We start from the raw sequence: 16,894 nt of genomic DNA on the forward strand, positions 1-16,894 counted from the left end.
ATTTAATTCCCATACTTAAGTTTTAGGTAAACCTATGAAATTCATATATTCAGAGGTTTGTAGCATGATTTCATTCGATCAATGTTTAAAACTATCCCACAAATTTATCCCAGTATGGTATAGTTAGCAAGCTTACTAACAAACGATTTTCATAAATTTCTCTATCAATATTCTATCTTGTTAATTATTACATAATATATGTTTTGTACCGTAACTTTAAATTGAAAAATCGATTGACCTTGTGTAAGTTATAAAAGGAACGAATCAAACCTATAACGAAATTTGAATCCCGATCATTTTGTTGAGGTCGTGTTAGAGAGTACGACAGCTTTTAGAAATATGAATCTTAAGGACCCTTCCGGATTCATATTATTGACGTTCTGTCTGAGATTATTACATGTTAAATCACGTGAGCGTTTTGAAAGTGAATTTGGTTCTGTAGCGGACATACCAACCTTTGAAGATTTTTCCAATTTCATCCAACGTCAATGTATACAACTGCAACTTAACATTGAATTTCGGTTTAAATGTGCAACATCCACCGCCCCATAGGTTTCAAAATATTACGAAAAGGGTCTTAATGGCCACTGATGTGTCCATAACACATAATAGTTGTCCTTTGTCCCGAGAAAGACACCGCTTGTATAGGTGCCCACGCTTTCGCTCAATGGAACCGAAACAAAGGGTGCGGTAAAAAAAATATATATTTATTGTGAGCCAATAAATAAATCGCTACACTGAACTTTGATTTTTAATAATTGAACTTATAACTATCGTTTAGCTTTTTCTCAAAATTTCATCTCTTCATTATTTTATTTTGTCACTATTTAAAATTCGTCATTTATTTAGGAACCTCAGTGGACCTCAAAAATAAATTCTTGGGATTTCTGAACAATGTATTTATTTTATGCACTTTTTTAATTTGCAGTGACAATATTTTAAATTTCGTTTACAATATTTACATTTAGTTTTTTTAAAAGCTTACTTACGAAATTCTAATTTTTCATTCTTGTCTTTGTGAATCTCTATCTTATTATATTAATATGATATAATGTTAAGTTATTTGTAACAATTTTTCAAATAACTCCTGCAATTATTTATTTTTATGTGATAGATAGTCTATCACTTTTAATTAGTAATATGTATTAGAATTTTCCTCTCTTTATCATGAAAGGTTTCAAACCAATACTCAGTATCAGTTTTGAAATGAAGTCAGAAAAAACAGTTTTAATATTTTTTTGATGATATATTGTTTTGTTTCATTTAATATACGTATGTTTTGGATGGTATATTCCTTCCATAATTGATGAAATTTTGTTGATAATGGTTCTTTTCATCGCAAAACCTGAGCTAAATACTTAAACTTGGAACCACCTTCTTTTAGGTATTATTGGTGATTTAGGTTCTTTGGGCACTTCATTTCAATTTTTGTATCATAAAAAAATTGCTGAACCTTCTCTCGTAAAATATCCTTGATACATAGTTTTAAAACATAATGTTAATGTAAAAAATTATATTCATGTCTCCGTCGAATACACTATACGCTCAGAAATTAATTGGAGTTTGTACCATATTGCATTGATTTAGAATGTTTAAGTTACTCTAATATTCTGGTAGCTTTTAATAGATCCTGTTCGTGTTGCTAATAAATAGATGTTTATATTTATTTCTTATCTTAATTGATAAAAACAAGAAAACTGGTTAGAAAAACTACATTATTTTCATTGTGAAAAGAAGTTGGTTGAATAGCAAGCTAATCGAGCATTTTGCGATATTTATAATTCTTTAAGATGTCGCGTCTCAGAAACATCTCATCATTTTCATTAACTTTATAAAAATATTTTTTTCTTTAGGAATTTCTTATGTTCATTTGAGAAGATTTGATTAGAGAATTCATTGTGAAACCTATATTTGGTTTTCGTCATATACTAGGAAAGTTGTAAGGCGGTTTATTTAAAAAAATTCCTGTAAGAGATAAAGTAATCTAAACGATATCAATTCGAGCCGTGGCTGAGTGGCGTAGGATAACGACCTCGATCGGTTTTTCAAACACCCAATAATACCTCCTCTTTTATCATTTTCTTTAACATTTTTGTTGTTTTGTTTTTCTTCTATAAATTCATTACGATTAATTTCATATTTATCTTGGCATAAATTATGATCATAGATGTGTATGAGGTGTTTAGTGTTACTACAGTTTTTAAAGCAGCATGAAATAACCACCTGAAGTTGGCGTAGTTCAGACATTACCAGGACTGAAAAACCTTAAATCTCATAAGTGCAGACCTAGAATACTTATATTAACAGCCTAAAAAAGGTTACCTAAATGTTGACAGTATATCCCTCAATAATAGATTAACATACTCTGAAGCTCAATAAATTGTTGATCTCATTAATCGATTAAAGAATTAATTGTTGATTCAAAATTAATCATCAATTAAATAGAGAAATATTGTCTATCAGTATCAAATAATTTATCGTAGACAGTATTTATTATATTTTATTCCATAAAATCTATGCATAATGAGTATTATTTATTCTTAGACATTGTACAGAAGAGGTCTTGACTCGGATTGAAATGTATTAATTCGAGAGCTAAACTTCTTTTTATTGATTTATTTGTTTCGCGGCATCGTTTTTGCAATTATCATCAATTAGTAAGTGATTTTAAAAACCTGATGTATTAATATAATACGAGAAAAAAAGATGATTTTTTAATTTTCGAAAAGATGATTTATTTTGACTGTTTGAGTTTTATTTTATTTTCATTAGTAGTTACTTATTTTACTATTATTTAGCTCATTTATCTACTTATGTTTATTTGAAGTGTGCTTTTATTTTATCATTATTATTTTCTATTTTATATTATATTTATCTTTTTTTATTATTATTATTTATTTTTAATAAAGGTATGATTGGATACCTACAGCCTCAATACTGATTGCCCTTGAGTGTGTACATTTTTATTATTTCTATAAAATTATATTTTTAATATATGCTTTTTTTTGTAGATAATAATTTTTCTAGTTTTAATTTAAAAAAAACATTTATAAATGCCAATAAATTGTTTAAATTCAAACATTTCTAAATCCTGAAGAAGAAAATACTCCATATAAAAATCGTTTAATTTTTAATGAATTTAAATTATGAATGAAAACCATGGTTATTGAAAAAAAATATAAAATTAAATATTGTTTATTTACTATCAATTCAAATATCCTTGAAATATGTTTTTTAATATGTGTCTCGGTATGTTCTCATATTTAAAATATTTGTTAAAAAAATAAATATACTTGTGATTTTGGGCTATGAATTGTTCTCTAACTGCCATCGTTTAATGATCTGTGATAATTTTAGGTAGCTTCACGGTTTAGAATATTCACGCTTTTTTCATCTACATGATGAGATAAATAGGCAAGCGCATCTAACTAGCTGAATATCATCCGAAATTTTTGTTAAATAAACAAAAGGAGCAATCACTAAAAAAGACTAACTTGATAGAAAGCGGCTGAAGGATATTTTTATATACTGCGAAAAAAAAAACAATTTTTTTTTTATTTATCCCACTTCTTTTCGGTTACAAATATGGAGAAAAATTTTAGTCAACGATAGTTGCATAAAAATAATTAAATACCATAGAAATGCTGATAGTTATAAACTGTTATTGAGGTTATCAACCCCCTGAAATAAAAATAACCTGTAAAATAATAACGAATAAAATGTTCAGTCGTTTTATTCCATAAAGTTTAAAGGAAATAGTTCAAAACGCCAATAAATCCGTCTAATCGGTAATATAGTTTAATGCTTTTATATTTTCTTTTTATCACATCCTCCAATTTTACTAGTACAAATACCGTGTATTATACGTATTAAAAAGTTCCTACCAAAGTAGGTATGAAGTTATCAAGACAATGATATGCAAGTTTTTTATTTATTCACGTAATAAATAAAAAACTTGCATCATTGCTTCGTTCCTATGATTCGTAAGATCTTGTTAAGTCTGATGTCTCAGTCTAATTCAACGACAATTTTTCAAATAGGCCTAATGAGTCCTAAAATAATTGCCTTAAAACAAACAAACGTTTAAATTTTATATACTAGTATAGTTTGATTATTAATCGTTAATAATGATTTATGTGGTTAAGATTAGTCACAAATATTATATATTTTTATCTTAAGAAAACTGTAGGTTATCAATTTAAATTAGTATCTCAATCTTTCTCTCAAAAATGTCATCGCTGAAGTATTTACATTTTACCACAATTATTCTTGTGAATTTTAAGCAAAGAGTTAACGAGGCCGATTCTTTAGTGGTAATAAACTTCTTTGACAGTTTTGATTGTAATTTATTCATGTATGCCCCATCAACGTTTAATCTTGTTTGCATATTCATTTTTATTTATAAAATTTATATTCATCGGCTGGCTGTTGGCCAATATCTTTCTCAAATTACATTTTTGTAGTGGCAGTAAATCTATCAAGAGGGAACTACACTTAATTAGTATAATAAATCAATAATAATTTCGTCTTAGAAATTTATTTGCATTGAAATCTCGTAATTTGCATAGAATAATAATAGTCGGTCTTCTGTTTCGTACAATTACATAGTTCTACTCTTTCCTCTAACTACTTGTTACGATTAAAAATTATGTTAAATTTATTCATTGAAACAAATGATGTAACACCCATAATATTATAATTATAATATTATGTAATATCCGTATTTATGTCTATTAAAAACTTAAAATAAGCAAAGGTGGTTATTTTAAATAATAACGGAGGGACTATAACTGACTGCATATTCCTGTTGGATGTTTATTATTCTGCAGACTGACATGGCTTCTGTTTAAATATGTAGTTATAGCAATGTTTAATTGATATGCTTTTCAGAAACATACGTTTTATTCCTTCATGAAATAATAAATAATAATTATAATATTATTTGTTTTGTTTTTTCATTTGCGCTAAAGTTATTCAAACGTTTAATTCTTGTTATCTAGTAGCATCAAATTTTTGATGATATAAAAAGCAACACTTAAACCTACAGAAATAGATATTAGTTCCAAACAGTCGTTTAGCAAATAACAAAACATATTTATTTACTGATATAATTAGAAACTTTAAACAAAATCTTTTTTAAGTATATTTAAAGGATTGCCGAATCCTTTCTTAGTTCGAGATCCTTCAATCGTCAGTCTCCGATTTCCTTTTTAGCTATTTACGAGCTTACTCCAGCAGCTGTAACAGTACATTGTGGAAGACATATGACTTCCTTTGAGAATTCTTAAGCTGCGTAGTTCGGAAGGAGTATGCAACAACTCGTTTCTCTTCCTTCTTTCTTTTATTTTTGTATATTTACATTATTACATTTCTCTAAATGTATGCTTATAATAATAATAAGTCTTGAACTTTCAGTAAATTTTAGTTGCTGTTTAAATACATGCTTATGACTATGTTTAAAGATATATTTTTAGCACACAAACATTTTGTTCCTTCATAAAATTTGAACACTAATTCCTTATAACACATGGAGGGTTTTGGGTTCATTACATTATAAGGAATTACCTTTTCTTGAACAACGGTAGTGCAAAAAAGTGATTTGCTCATGACAACCGCCAGGTTTTCCTCCGATTAAGGATAACCATTTTATAGAGGTGAGCCATAGGACGACTCCCGAATCCAAATGGATGACTCACTGCATGAATAATTATTTGACATTGCCAAATTTGAACCCGTATCTCTTGAGTACAATGCCTTGTTGAACTAACCGTTATTAGAAACTTTTTTATTTAATTTTTTTTTTTTTAGAAACATATTGCGTTGTTGACATTAAGTCCAGAAGTATTTGAAATTTCCTTTTCGTTAAAGGTTGGCCTAGATGGGGTAGAAATTAATAGCCTTTAATTTTAATTGAAGGCTTGGGAGAGTAATTGCTATTAATTGTTTGAAAGATAGGCCAGACAAAGGGAGCTATTAGGGATGGAAATAGTTTTACAGCCCTGCCTCTTTAGGGGATCTTATCACTGACGTTTTTCTGTTTTAGAAACTTTTTAATGAATTGCTTTTCCCTCTTCCGAAGATACCACTCCCGTTAGCTCCATTAAACTGGGCTAATCGGCTTTGGTTTCCTGCTTTTATTTTGGTCCATTACAGATAGAAACATCTTCCGACGATTTCTATGTCTGATCGGTTTGTGCTGTATATAGGCCCATTTATTACATGGCATTTACATTAGTATTTCAGTTTTAGTTGATGGGGTCAATCCAGGAATTATAGAATGCTGCAGGAGTTTTTAAAGTTAAATATCGGTAAGTTTTTTTTTTCATGTGAAGAACGGGTAAAGTTATTACAAGTGATAAAAAAGCTAAAATAAGTGTTTTACGAGCTATAGAAAAACCCGAAATTCTGACTAACTTAACTCTCTCCCTAAATTAGACAGTGAATTTAGTCTACTTAGTAAAATAAAGGTTTTTGGTGGACGAACTTTTTTTTTTTTAGACCACCTTCCAGGTCATTTCTGTCATACGGGGGGAGGTTACCTGGGGGTAATCAACCATTCTAGAATAGGGGAGGGAGGTCAATTTTTCATTTCGTGGGACCACCACAAAAAAGACCACCTCCAAGGCAGGATTCGGACCGGCACCGCTACAGTCACGAGAGAGTCGTTCAACTCTCTCAGCTACAAATGGCTCTTTGATGAAGAGTCATGTCGAGTTCAAAATGTTCTACAGTCTATGAAACAAGTAATCTGTTTCGTTGATTTTCTGACATATCTAACTTTTCCCGCCTTCTCTAGATTTATGTCAGAATTTAAAATTTATTTTCAAATTTGTAATACTAATGACTAAGTTATGGAGTTGCTCCGTGTATAGTGCAACATAAAAAATTTCAATTAGAAAGAAACTGCAAGAATTAAATTTTTGTTTTCTAAATTAAGATTATCTAAGATACATGTACAGGTGAAAAGTATTCCAAAAATATATAAGACTTTAAATTCTCACAGATTTTTTAATATCATTTTCATTATCATTCTTTTTTTTATCTTTCACCTTTGAAATTTGTTGTATTTCCATCCATCTCTGTCTCCCGTAAGAGCCATACTTTGTACCGTTGTTTTTTCTTATCCCTCTCAGTCTAACAATGTCCTAGAAGAAAGTCTTTTAAGAACTTTCTTTGGACCCATCTGTGTGTTAATTTCTTTGCCTCTGTAGTCTATATATATGTATGTTTATACTTGCTACATTAGCAGATCATATTTTGACAGATATGACTTTAAGAAATCTCACACTCATTGGTGTTCAAGGATTGAAAATATGGTAAATGATTGAAATGGTCCAAATTAATGGAAGAAAAAATAAAACTGATATTTTAAAAAGTATAAACAATCCCATTACGATAAAGATTTGGTATTTATTGTGGAATGTAAAGACACTTCAAGAAAAAGTAAAGAGATGTAATTTAACTGTTATTGATAGAATATTAAAATCAGTTCACAACGGTAAGGATTTCAAATTTAATTACGATGTATACAGTAAATTGTGAGTCATATCTACGTAACTGTGGCTAACTGGATAAATATCATCGGTGGGATGTTGCGATGAGTGACATATTTGAAAGAATTATCGTTGCAGATTTAAAGTAACAACTTTTTTTAAATTTTTGGTAAACCTAAATTGATTATTTAGTATTTTTATATTCAGTTAAATCTTTTTGTCGTGTGAAGAGAATAGAATTAAAGGTTAAAAGGTAACAAAACCCAAGATAGGGAAAATTCACTAAGGTTTAATTATGAAAGTCTAGTTTATCTTGGCCAAACTAATAAAAATTAAATTTTAAATTTTAAAATAAATGTATTCAACTTTTTATATTATTAGAAAAATTAAATTTACTTTTGGTTTTTAATGTTAAGTGATTTTAGAAGTATTGATTTATCAGTTGTGAAAGAAATATAAGTCAGTGGAGCCAAAGAACGCATTATATGCAGTAGTTTATCAATATGCTTGCATAGCTGTCTGGGGAAACGATCGACTACGTCCTCACTCCTAAGAAAAACTTCTTCCGTCATTAAAGAACTAGGAAGCGTTGAGAAATATAATGAAAAACCCCTGGAGGGCCGTTACGTTCATTGAACTGAAGAAATCAGTAGTCAGGTGGCATACGATAATGGCTATCAGTAACATTTCTGGTTTTATTGCCGTCTCGAGCGAGTACCTTTTGCGGCTGGAGATTGTTCCCTCTATGGCCGCTCCTCCAGGAAGGTACCAGACCCATCATTGAAGTCTATAAATCTATAGCGTTGACACCCGGCCGGTATCCTCATTAACATTGACCTACATCTAGCCTATCCTCGGGCATACCTTGGTGTTAGATCCTTTTGTTTTAAAGCTTAATAAGTTGTCTCTTAAGATGGATTGAGCAGCGATTAACATGCTGAGCAAAATGCTATGTCACTGATATTTATCGCATGACCCATTAAAGTATTTTTCCTTATATTATTCATAATATACCACCCAAATCCACTTGTTTCTAACCTGGCTTCTCCTTCATTACCTAATAATCCTCCTAGGCGTCTGAAAAGCAGATGGCCTCGAGATCTTCTCATCAAGAAATGTTATTGGAGTTCTATCAGTGGGTAAATTCTCCACATGTTTTTATTATGTCACCTACAGCAAATTTACTTGTTTTATATATCTGTATACAGTTGTAAATATCAATCAATAAATAAATTATTAAAAAAAAAAAAAAAAAGATTAACAAAATTATTATTCATTTAACCTATTCTCTCAGCTACCATATAGTTTACTATGGAAAAACAAGGTAACTCGATTTTTTTTTCCAAAACTGAGATACAATGGTTTCTGATAGATTTTGAATGGTGCACAGGATGGTACAAACAACACCGGAAAAAAAGTTTATTCTGAAATAGTATTTTTCAGAAAAAACTTTGTTCTCCTAAACATTTAAGCAAATATATAAGGTACCTCGTTTTCCCTCCGTAATCTTCAAAGTCTGTCTGTTTTTTATCAATGTATTAAAATGGTCATAAACTCTGAAATGAAATGAAAAAATGAAAATGAAAAACTTCTAATGAATTTGTGGAAATTAAAATGAATGGTTCTGAAATAATTCATCAAGTGTCATTATGAACGTTGTACTTTTCACTTTTACTTTGTTTTTCAAACTGTTCTTTATTTAAAAGCTTTATAATTGTGGTTTTAATATTCTTGTTTTATTTAATTTTTAAAGAAAATTATCTTATAAATATTCCCTTTATTCAGTAGTTGAAAAAGAACCCGAAACTAATATTATACTACTCAACCTTAAAAATTCCAAAAAAGCATAATATAAATCTTCAGCGATATGTACTTTCTAAAAAATATTTTATTAATATAATCTCCAGTATTTCCTATTTTAAACAGAGCCTTTTCGTTGTGGCTTTGTTGTATATAATACCAATAAAAGTAATTTTAAGGAAATAGTGGTAAATATTTAATAATTGCCAAATAAATAAATACATTCTTACTAAATAAATAGTTTAATACCACTATTTTATTTGTTATTTTTGCCAGACAACCAGTCAACCATATTAGAAGTAAATTTTATCGATTTAAAAATTATTTTGTATTATATCTAAATTAACCGATTCATAAATGATAAATGACTTTCGCTATGATTTAACGAACAATGTTAAAATCTTACGAAATATATTAGCGAATAAAAAGGTTGAAAGATAAAAGAAAATATAGTTAATACATAGTTTCCAGCCCACAATTTTTTATTTTTTTTGAACCTGCATTCCTGTCTGAATTAACCACATTCCTTTGAAGGTTCTTCACAAAGGGACTTCTTGTTTAGCATGGACTGGAGTTTATTCTGGAAGATTCTAAGTATGTTTTATTCTTACATATATTTTTTATCTGTTTGCTGCTTAACGGGAGCCCGTTTTAAGAAAAAATAAATAAAAATTTTAGGCTATTGTTCAGTCAGTTATTTTTTAAAGCCTTACATTGTCTTACACTGCAATAAACAACTTACATGCAGTGTAAGGCACCTAATAAACTTAAAAAAATGTGCAATAGCCTACATTTTTACTTTTATGTTTCTTAAAACTTTTAGAGCTGGCTCTCTTTAGGCAACAAACAATATAAATGAAACATATCTTATAATTTTCTCAAACAAGTTAGTTCACGATTTACTGCTTTTTATATCTGGTTTTTATTAATCTGGCTATGTTTTAGGTATATAAGTAATTTTTGTGAATTCCACCCCTTTTGTAATGTAAATGTATTGTTTCTTTATTAATTTGTTCATACTAATTATTTATATAAGCTTCATAGTTTTTCATTCATATCTAATAAAACAGTAGAGATTAGATCAGGATTAAATGCTGCGGTGTTAGTAAAATATTTTATGTTATATAATGTCATGAGCTTTCATTTTTTTTATATCTGTTTTACATATAATCTCTAAAACCTGGGACTTTTCAGGTTTTACTTAATCTAATAAAACTGAGATCAAATGGATTAAGATAGTTTGATTGATTCCAAAAATAAGACAGTCTGAGAATATATCTAAATCTTTTTTATCACTTATTGTAAAAGAATAATTTGTATCATTTTATTCAATTTTGTTTATTCTCTTTTAATTACAATTATTTGATACCCATTAAAATTTTTTTTAGGTCTTAAACTGAAATCCTCCTTTTGAATAACTTTTTAAAATAGACATTTATACAATATGTAAATAAAAAAAATCAATCTTGTCTAATAATATATATTCTTTCTTTGAAAATCTTTCTGTGAGTGGCTTCAAACGCATCTTTGAGCACCAGACCAAAAAACTGAGCTCTTGATCTTACACCCAAACTAATTTAGAACTGTGAATAGATCCTGTTTATATTTCACATCTATGATATCCTTGGTTTATAATTAATTATTAGGTATTTTAATACTACTAAATTTAGTAGAGGTTGTCAAAATATGGTTAATTTAACGATCATATAGTACGAATTTGCTATTATAAAACATGATTGTACGGAATAAGGAAATATGAGATGAAATTAATACAAATGCATGTATAAGTCATGCTTAAAATTCATAACCTCATACAGCGTGGGTCTTCACATATGTAAAAGGAGATTTCAGCTTACGATGAAGCTTATTTGTAATACGATCAGGGGGAAGGGGGTGCCCTATAAAATATACTGTAGTTAGTGGCAGACTTCCTCCGTAAAGTATTCTTAGCACCTTCTGTTCGCTTTCACAAAGAGAGTAACCCTTCATTTGTTGCACCCTTTATCTAGCCACAAAAAATATATTCTATTCATTCCCGACGTACGAATAAGGAAGGATGTAAATCATTCTATATATATACTGAATATAAGCAGAATTAATCTGTGATCCTCTCTATGTGTTGCATATTTACTTACGTATATACGTTACGTTCTGTCTGAAGTATAGTTTTGTTATTCAGAAAGATTTTCAACTTTTTTTTATTTTAATTTTATATTTATACTACCGTAAGCTTATATAAGCTTGTGTTATCCTATTTATATTTATTACTTTTTTATATTTATCACTATTTATTTTATTAATTATTTTTATTTTTATGTTTTTATTTCCTTGTATGAGCGTATTTGCGGCTATGTATCCGTATAAATAAGGTGTATAAAAATATTATTGAGTTGAATTTTTAAAATTTTATTTTACATTTATATATATGATTACTATTTTTTAAATTTATCTTATTGAGAAATTTTATCTTATATTTGTATAAAGAAAAAAAAATCATTGGGTTATGAGAAAAATATATTTGAAGAATTATAAGAAATTAAAAAAAATACGATGATGTATACGTAAGGGAGAAAGAACAAATAATAAAACATTATTTCCATGGTTTTAGGCTAATCGTAACTTACCAATTTATATTTTATGTTTAAAAAAACAAACAATAGTTTTAGTAGTTATTTTACGCTTCGTGTGTAAGTAACCTTTTTAATAATGTGGCTCTACGTTCTCCGGAAAATTATTTCAATATGAGTTATTAGAAGTATCAAAATCATACGACTACACAGATTATTTATTAATATTATTTATTGCTATTTGTTGCTTAGTAAATTTAAACAAAAAATTCTGGACTGTAATGAAAATTTGCTTAACTATTTAATAAAACAATAATAATGAGGGAAATACAATACTTAATTAAAACATATATACAAAATATGTAATTAAAACATCGAAATGATCCCACAAATCTTTTATTTTACTATTTGCACAATATTTAAATGTTTCTAAGAATATAGAGCTAACTTCTATCTATCATCTTCCATTTCTCTTTTAAACATTTCATGCATGTCTGCTCATTTTCAATACCTTATTTTTCGTCTTTAGTGGATTCTTACATTAGAGTTCCAAAATTATTTTATTATTCAAAATGTCATCTGCACCAATGAATTTGGATTTGTTTTATACATTTCCATAAAAAAAAGTTTTTTTTTCAATATCAATTTTTTGATTTCTAGATAAATTTGATTTATTATTATTGAAAAATATTTATTTTTTTTTTTTTACAAATTCCATGGTAAAATTTATGAAGGCTGATTTTAAATTACTGGGTATTATAGTAATAGTACATTGTTCCTTTATCATTCTATTCCTTTTATTTCTTGTGATAAAGCTATTCACCTAGTAATATCTTCTTTTTTTTCTGAATATATGTTCTTGATAAAAAAAAACATTTCTAATTTTTTTTTTGGTCGGAATAGAATGGACGTTGTATGTATGAGTTGGAAGAAAATGAATGAGATTCCATGCTGTAATATGACCCGCATATCAAATGGGCATTTTGATGAATGGTCTAGTCATAAGTCCCTATTTATAACGACTATAATACCCTGAGAAATGAGGTTATGAAGTTTACGAATGACAATGCCGTCAACAGCGTCGTCCTACCAGAAGCGGAATTTCATTATACGTTGCTTGGTCTATTTTTCAAAATGTCTGACCCATTTAAATATTCCTAGTTTCCTGTTCATAGAAAGACACTCAATTACTGTGGTCGACCTAGTAATAACTTTGAAATTCCACTTACTGGGTTATTCATTCTTTGAATTTTCTGGATTAAAATGCTCCTAGCTTCAAGAGATGCCAGAAATTCATAATAGTGGAGCTGAAGTTCTTATCTGGTGAAGCGTTGGAATTTGAATTACTTACATAGTTGGCTTCTGATATGATCTTCTGGTTATTTACTATCTCGGGTCACTATTCAATAAAATTATATAATTGAATTATTTTTTAATGTATTTACGTTAATTAGTTAATAAGCTAAAATACATGATATGTTAGATCTTTCTATATTATAGTAATATATAAGTATATATAATAAATGCTTTACCTAGTTCATGGTTCCCTGAAAAGAATTTATCATTTCAGGCTTTACGAACCTGATGTGAACTATATTGGTATTTATTTAACATAAATCCAATGTTAAAAAAATAATAATGATGCAGGTTTATCAAATAATACAAGATGAATATATAATAAATATTTAAGACACAAAAGTGTGTATTTTAAAATAAATACAAAATTTAAATTTCATAAATATTAATCATTAGGTATTACAAAATGTATGTATGGCATTATTATATATAGTACTCAAGTATTCGTTTCGCGAACACCTGCCTACCAGGGTCAATATACGAATATTGGAAAATCGTTCGTTAAGTTCTTAATAATATGGCTATAGCCAAGAATTGTTTTTGTAGCTGTTAAATAGCAAACTTCATATTATACAATTTTTATCAACGAATATGATAAATCTCTCTCCTTTACTTTTAGTTTATGAGGAATATTTGTGATGTTACATTTCCTCCAACCCCGAAGTGTATACAATTAAATAATACATTTTATAATTCGATGTTGCTCTTTATTAATAATGGTGTGGGTAGTAATATATATGCATTTTTTTAAAAGTATCTGTTCATTAGCATTTTATTTATTCGAATTTCGTAATTAAAATGTTTTTGTAGTGCAACCCACACCACAGTGATTATTAAAGATAAGAGCCTGGAATTTCATTAATTTTGTTTAAATTACTCCTCGGGTATTTTCCATTCGTTTATATATTGCATAATTAATGCATCCTTAACTTATTAACAACATCGAAAATCATTCAAAAGTTCATAGTAATATATCGATGGCTATTTTGTAACTGTAGAAAATAATTATATTTTTCACACACTATGAGTTCTTACAATTCGATGACATACGTATAGTCTCACAATAATAATGACATCATAATGTCGCTGTCCCAGTTCGACAGTGTAATACCTATATATGGTAAGATCTATATTGTTCGAAACTATAATATCTGGAATTATTTGTTTTACTTAGATTTTATGACATATGTTACACTCTGATTCTGTTTTACTATTTAGACCTTACCCTTATTGCTAAGGTAACATTCAAAATAAAAAAAATATTTTTTGAGATGCTGCTCTGTGGAAATGGAACAGTGATATTATTATGTCATTAATATCTTGAGACTATACGTCATCGAATTGTTAGAACTCATCGATGTGTGTGAAAAATAGAATTTCTAGTATCAGATGAGTAATCAACTTTTCTGGTGAGTGGAAAACATTATTGTATTTTAACCTGCATTCTCAGAGCCATAAAAAATATTTAAAATTGCGTTTTTTTTTTTCATCTTTAAATTAACTGTTTTGTTGATACGAGACCTTTTAGCCAACGCTTTGAGGAACTACCTAACAACAGCTATATGTATGTTGCTTGAATCAACAAAAACCGATGTTCATCTTTAGAGGTCTGTAATTTTATATTTAGTAACCGTGTCTGTCGAAGATTAAATTTTATTTTCAAAATTATCAAAAGCAATCAATGCTTTTTGAACCCTATAAATATTTTTCCCACACATTCTCATCCTCGTTTCTAAAAACCTTCGTTTTGTTTTTCAAATTCACCTTTCTCAGGGTCTTGAATTTGATAGGGATTGTTCTTCCTCTAAGCCACAGAGATATACATGTCGCATCGATAAATTCTTTTTCTTTTCGAATTCGTTTCAAAACAGTTTGAAATCACAATATTTTACTATTACTATATCCTTTGGGTTTTTTATTGCGAATGGTTTGCATGTTTAATGCAATGCATCCTCTGGTAGAATTAATACCTTATGTAGATTGTTCCTCCGGCTGACGTAGATGATTGTAATATTGGAATATACGACGACTGCAGTATGCTAATAGCAGAGGGTAGAAATATTGCCGCCCTGAGTCACCTGACATTTAGTAGCTCCCGCCCTTATCTGTCGTCTAAAGGACACCCCCGTCATTACTGCCCTCTCTCTTCTATCGATAATAACTCTTGTCCAAATTGTCTTCAGGGTAGCTATGCTATATGTTTTAATAATGTTAAAATATGTAGCATAACTACGTTTAATTTTAATAATTTTTTTTAAACTAGGCTTTAGAATATACTACTATTATAATTGAAGTGCATTATCATTTAAAATAATATTTTTGGTTCCTTTCTATTAAGCATTAATGTAGGAAATGACAAAATTTTATGTCCTCACAAACGAAAATTTTCACTAGCTTTTTACATTTAAGGCATCCAAGAAGTATATAATATATTATAAGAAGGGAATCAATTTTGTCATTGTCTGATTTAAATTTTATCGAATTCCATCCTCAACTTTCACTTCACTATGCATAAAAACATGTTTCTTGACAAGCATGTTTCAAATTAAGCTTTTCCCGCAGACTTTACTCTCAAATGACGTATCAACTTTATGAAAAAATAAGAATTATAAAATGTTGAACGCCGAGGGAAGGTGCTCCAACTTAGTCTTCATTAATCATTCAAACCATTCATAATTAGTAGAAATGTACCTTCCCACTCGTGACAACGCAGACGGCAAGTAAGCGCCATAGTGCTCCCCTGCACGCAGTGGGTCCCAGAACCTGCCTTAAAATGCCCTTCAGGCAAAGAAAGGGCGTTTATGTTCATTATCCATTATATATACATAGGTTTTTGTTGGAAATAATAAAACTATTAGAAGGGTGAGAAAAATAAAATGTATTCTTTATGTAACTACTAGCCATTAGAAATTGTGAGGAAGCTATACTGTCCTATGTCCTTGATAGATGTTTTTCTATTTACAAAAGAGAGTGTTCTTTGAAAACTAAGATTACAAAATGTATTACAGCTTTTATAAAAGTGAAAAATTAGGTGGTTATAAATGTTTATATTTCGATTTTCCACTCCATTTCCTATTAAATCTTCAAAAACAATAGAAATTGGTTAATGGTGTTTGGCCAGTTTACGTCTTCAGTATACTGGATGAAAAATTATCCGATATGGGTTTATATTAAAATTTGATTTTTTCCAGATCTGATTGTTCAGAATCCACAAAAAAAAAAGAAGACAAAAGTACCTTATTCCATTTCAATTTCAGAGTTAGATGCGCTGTAGAAGAACTGGATGTTAGAAAATCGACACTGTTAAAAGATACACTATAGGCCACTGTTATGACTCAGCGGAAGTCAAATTAAAATTCCATAAAATTTTACATGCTGAGAAGGATGAACCTGTATAATGAGAGACCTTTTATATCTCAATCAATTATTTTGCCAGTCCAACCATCAATAGAAATAATTAGATTTCTTTAAATCATATTTATCATCACATCTCAAACCTCAAGTCGAAAATATGGGAGCTGATTCTAATTTACAAAAAATAGGGTTTGATGTATATACTTATTATTTCACACTGGGCCACCCATAGCTCAGTGGTTAAGACACAGTCTTACCAATTTGATGTCTATTGGTGGTGCCGATTCGAATCCGGCCTGGGGCGTTGACGTTTTTCATTGCGTG

General features: G+C 28.9%; 1 long non-coding RNA gene across 1 annotated transcript in view; it reads left to right on the forward strand.

The window, feature by feature from the left end:
- The window catches only part of LOC106684257 (uncharacterized), a 76,593-nt gene that overhangs the window by 26,946 nt on the left and 32,753 nt on the right, over nucleotides 1-16,894 (forward strand). The window lies entirely within an intron of this gene.

Source organism: Halyomorpha halys, unplaced genomic scaffold, assembly GCF_000696795.3.
Source record: "Halyomorpha halys isolate HHAL.00 unplaced genomic scaffold, Hhal_1.1 Scaffold560.1, whole genome shotgun sequence".
NCBI lineage: Eukaryota > Metazoa > Arthropoda > Insecta > Hemiptera > Pentatomidae > Halyomorpha > Halyomorpha halys.